This window comes from Triticum urartu, chromosome 3, assembly GCF_003073215.2.
Source record: "Triticum urartu cultivar G1812 chromosome 3, Tu2.1, whole genome shotgun sequence".
Classification (NCBI taxonomy): Eukaryota; Viridiplantae; Streptophyta; class Magnoliopsida; order Poales; family Poaceae; genus Triticum; species Triticum urartu.
The window spans coordinates 436,970,475-436,976,189 of NC_053024.1; positions in this window are offsets into that span (position 1 = coordinate 436,970,475).

The window sequence follows — 5,715 nt, forward strand, 5'->3', positions numbered from 1 at the left end:
AAGCGGATTCACTCCCTGGTCATCGAAACCCTAGCAATACCAACACAACTAGACGTAGGCATTTACCTTCATCGAAGGGGCTGAACTAGTATAAAAACCCTCGTGTCCCTTGTCCGGTTTAACCCCTTTAAGCTAACCCGTAGCGATGGCTCCACGACTAAGTCCTTTCACGAGGACATCTCCCGTGACAAAACCACGACAGTTGGCACCCACCATGGGGCTATCGCATGATGGTTTTGAGGTCTTGAAGGGCAGCTTCGAAGGACTCAAGGGATACGTCGTGGGCCGGATTACTAAGAGTTGTCACGGCAAGCTCTACATCGACGATGCAGGATGGGGTCCCGAGGCCGGTTCAATTGAATACGGATACCGGGTCCTCTTTGGCGGGATTCACGTCTTCATTGGCAAGATTGGTGAACCGGGCCCTGAGCCGGACACCTGCACCAACATCATCGAGACGGCTCAGCGTGCAGCCCAGCCTAGGTTCAGCCTGCAGCAAGGCATGTTTTCGTAGGTGTCGTCCATGGAGCGGAATATGAGGATGGACCGGCATCTGATGGGGAAACCGTTGTCTGTTCTGATGACGAGTCTTCAACCGGAGACACCGAGTCGCTATATCATCTACAGGACGACCGAATTGGTGGAGGTTCCGATGGCAACAGTATTTCGGACCCCCTCGATCTGCCAAGCCGGGTCGCGGTCTTCATGGCCGGTACACAACTAGCGCAACACTCTTCTACCGCCACGACAATGCTCTCCGGTTCAGCAACAGCAACGCCAGCAGGAGCAGGGGGCTCTGCGCCGCCTCCGGCTCAGGTTCTGTCTGATTTATTCGACGCCTTAGCAACGTTGATGGCAGCGAAAGTAGATGCGGCGACCCGAGATCAACACAATACAGAGATTGCAAAGGTGAAAAATCAGATAACTCAGGCTAAAGCGGACCTGGCAGCAGAGAACGCCGGGATGGCTACAGAACGGGCCGAGTTGGAAGCTCAGGCCTACCGGCTTAGGCTGGATCAGAGTGCCTCAGACAATGTCATGAGGAGGACATACCGGTCGCACCTCCCGCCGGGCTATGAACCAAGAAATCTCTTCAACACACCAGGAGCAGGAACCAGTAACCAGCCGGTGGGGAACCGGACTGAGGCACCGGGAACAGGAGTGCCGGTTCAGCCACGTGTGATGAACCCGCCTCGTCAGAACAACATTGTGCCACAGTACGTTCCGACGCCCCCGGGGCATTACTCCAACCCGTTGGATAACATTGTGGCCACCGCTTCACGATTGGCAGCCCTCCCAACTGACGGCGAGTCACCAGTGGCGACTCAGACACGACGGGCCAGAGAGCTCCTTCAAACAGCTTTAGACAGCAGCAGGCTTATTCGCATAGTCGCGAGAGGATTCATTCCACCCCCCGTCCGAGTCGGAGCTACAGCAGGCACGTTGAGGAGGAACCGGCCGTGTCAAGCAGTGCGCGTCACCGTAACTCACCGCGAGGGCATAACCCGGCAGGTGGTGGTGCTAATGCGCAAGATGTGGTGGATCATGGTCGTGCACGTCGAGAAGCCGAGTTAGTAGCACAGCATGCGGCTCGTCAGCTTACTCTGATTCGTCCTATCGCGTCAGTGGAGTCAGGTGTGGTCTTCAGTTCTTTAGGGGTGCCGTGTCTCACCCCCGCTTTGCGTAATGTACGACTACCCAAGGATTTCAAAGACCCCTGTAAGGTGCCCAATTACACTGCCGATTTACCCCCCGAGTCATGGGTCGAGAGTTATGAGATGGCGATGGAGATGCTGGATGTGGATGAAGCACTGTGTGCTAAGTACTTCACCATTATGTTGGAGGGGACAACTCGTACTTGGTTAAAGAGCTTACCGGCTAACTCCGTCGGGTCATGGGCAACCTATGTCGATTGTGGACCTGGCCGCTTGTGTTCAAGAGGATGGGGAGTCTACAACCCATTGGTTGTAGCGGGTCTCAGCTATTCTACATTCGTTGGACCGCATCAATGCGGATACATCAGTTTTGACGTTGTAAGGCAATTGCCGGTTTATGCCATTAAAACTGAAGTTAGGGAGGCTCAAATGTCACTGCAATGACATGTCAACCCTTATGGCTGCTTTTGTGAAATATGCCGATTCAGATAGTACCAAAGACCGTGAGTACGAGGATGACAAACCGGTGAAGGGGAAAAAGAACGGTAATAACAAGGGGCAGCAGCACAATCCGACAGGTCATGGGAATAACGGTAAGTGCAAGGCAGACAATAGTTTGGACTTTGTGGCTAACACCAATGCTCAGGATAACGGTCAGCGTCGTAAGGGCAAACTGCCCTAGAGGGGCGGAGGGTCAAGCCCCAATCTGGAGTGCCTGTTAAATCAACCTTGTCCAAAGCATGGATCGAAGGAGAAACCAGCTTCTCATCTTTGGAAGGATTGCTACATCATGCGAGAGTTCAAAAATTCCAATATGTTCCAATACGACAATGGCCCGCCCATCGGTTCAGGAGGCGGTTTTCATGGGCCGGGTTATGGAGGCGGCAGCTCCGATTTAGGATTCCAAGGCCATCAGATCGGACACGGTAATCAAGGTAATCAGGGCAATCAGGGAGGTTATAACCATCAGGGGAATCAGCAGCAGTAGCAGTCGGGTTATCAGAGCAATCCGAAGTAGTTGAATAGTGGGCAGTATCACGTTTTCACCACTAGCTTGTGTAAGCGTGATCAGAAGCTTCACAAGAGTGTCGTGAACTCTGTTGAACCGGCAGTGCCTCAGTATTTGCGCTGGTCTGAACAACCAATTTTATGGAGTCGAGAGGATCACCCACCCTGGGTTGATAATCCAGGTCATCTGGCCTTAGTGGTGGCACCTCAAGTTGGGGGGTATAAGTTCACTAAGGTGCTTATGGATGGAGGAAGTAGTATCAATATCCTTTACTATGATACCTTCCGCCGTATGGGATTGGCAGATAAGAATCTTAAACCGTCGAACACCGTTTTTCATGGTGTGGTGCCTGGTAAATCGGCGTATCCAGTAGGCAAGATATCCCTAGAGGTGGCTTTTGGAGATGATCATGATTCAAGGTCAGAAAGGTTGACTTTCGAAGTGGTGAAAATCAAAAGTCCGTATCATGCCTTGTTCGGACGACCGGCTTATGCCAAGTTCATGGCGAGGCCGTGTTATCTGTATCTACAGCTTAAGATGCTGGGTCATAAGGGGACCATCACAGTACATGGGAGCAGGAAGATTGCTTTGGAATGTGAAGAGGGAGATGCGGCTTATGCTGAGTCGGTTTGTGCCACAGAGGAGCTGAAGTTTTATAAAGACAAGGTTGATCCGGCAGACATGACTCCCTTGAAAAAACCAACTATGGAGCATGATCCGACGTTGAAGTTTAAATCGGCTACAGACACTAAGATGGTTGATTTTTTTCCTGGCGATTCATCCAAGCAGTTCAACATCAGCGCTAACCTGGATCTCAAATAGGAAAGCGCACTCATCGAGTTCATCCGTGAGAACTGGGACATCTTTGCATGGAAGCCTTCTGACATGCCAGGTGTATCGAGGGAATTCGCTGAGCACACACTTAATATAGATCCTAAGTTTAAACCGATCAGGCAGTTTCTCCGCCGCTTCAACGAAGAAAGGCGTAAGGCTATTGGTGAGGAGGTAGCTCGGCTGTTGGCCGCAGGGTTTATTGTGGAGGTCTTTCACCCGGAGTGTCTGGCTAATCCGGTGCTGGTTCTTAAGAAAAACGGCACTTGGCGTATGTGTGTGGACTACACAGACTTGAACAAGGCTTGTCCAGCTGATCCCTTTGCCCTCCCTCGTATTGATCAGATTATTGATGCTACGGCAGGTTGTGTTTTCTGGATGCTTATTCTGGTTATCATCAGATCAAAATGGCAGTTAAGGACCAGGAGAAGACGACTTTTATAACTCCCTTTGGAGCCTTCTGCTATGTCTCTATGCCCTTTGGGCTCAAGAGTGCCCAGGCGACTTATCAGCGCTGTGTTCAGAATTGTCTTCATAAGCAGATTGGGCACAATGTTCATGCATATGTGGATGATATTGTGGTGAAGTCCAGGAAGGAGGAAACATTTATAGATGACTTGAGAGAGACTTTTGACAACCTCCGGGTTTATAAGATGATGCTTAATCCGGACAAATGTGTCTTTGGTGTTCCGGCAGGCAAGCTCTTGGGTTTTCTAGTGTCTAACAGGGGCATTGAGGATAATCTGGAGAAGATCACATCTATCACCTCTCTGGCTAAACCGGCATGTATCAATGACGTTCAGCGTTTGGCAGGCCGGATTGCGGCTTTGAGCCAGTTTATCAGTCATCTTGGGGAGAAGGCTATCCCTTTATATCAGATGCTAAAGAAAACGGATGACTTTGTCTGGAGCGATGCGGTTGATAAAGCGTTTGAGGATTTGAAGAGACAGTTAGCTGAACCGCCTGTCCTTGCGGCTCCGGTCGATAAAGAGCCTTTATTGCTATATGTAGCTGCTAATGTCCAGGCTGTTAGTGGGGCTATTGTTATGGAGTGCAAGGAGGCTGGAAAGGAGTATCCGGTTCAACGGCCGGTTTATTATATCAGTGAGGTGCTTATCAAATCAAAGCAGAGGTATCTGCATTGGCAGAAGCTGGTGTATGGGGTGTTTATGGCAAGCCGAAAGCTCAAACATTATTTTCAATGTCATCCTATCACAGTGGTTAGTTCAGCCCCTTTGGGAGATATCATCCAAAACAGAGAGGCGACTGACCGGATTGCCAAGTGGGCTATTGAGCTTGGACCTCACGGGCTTAAATATACACCTCGCACAGCGACCAAATCTCAAGCACTCGTGGACTTCATCAATGATTGGACAGAGTTGCAGGCACCAGAGGAAAAGCCAGACAACACTTCTTGGACTGTTCACTTTGATGGGTCCAGGCAATTGGAGGGCTCGGGGGCTGGAGTCATATTAACTTCCCCACGAGGTGATAAGTTTTGTTATGTTCTCCGTTTAATGTTCCCTTGTACTAACAATGCAGCTGAGTATGAGGCCTTACTCCACGGTCTACGGATGGCTAAGGAGATGAACTTAAGCCGGGTTAAGTGCTTCGGTGACTTGGACCTGGTTGCTCAGCAGGTATCTGGCACTTGGGGTTCTAAGGATCCACTCATGGCTGCATATCGACGGGAGGTGGACATAGTGGCTGGTCATTTCAAGGGCTATCAAGTTGACCACATAGACCGGCGAAAGAATGAAGCGGTGGACACTTTAAGTCGTCTGGGCTCTCAGCGTAAACCGGTGCCACCTAATGTCTTCCTCGACACACTCTATAATCTGTCGGTCAAGATACCCACAAAGGAGGAGTTGGCTATACCTGACCAGGAGGCCCATTTGGTGGCGGCTTTGCATGTTATACCGGATTGGACAGTCCCGTACCTGGCTTACATGAACCGGGGCGAGTTACCAGATGATGAAACCTTGGCCCGACAGATAATCCGGCGATCCAAGTCAATGACCATTATCAATGGGGAGCTACATCATTACAGCGTCACAGGAGCAATTCAGCGTTGTGTATCTCCTCAAGAGGGTTGTGAGATTTTACGAGAAATCCACAAAGGAGATTGTGGTCACCATGCCGGTTCAAAATCCTTGGTGGCTAAGGCTTTTCGTCATGGCTTCTACTGGTTGACGGCTCATGCTGATGCTGAGGATTTAG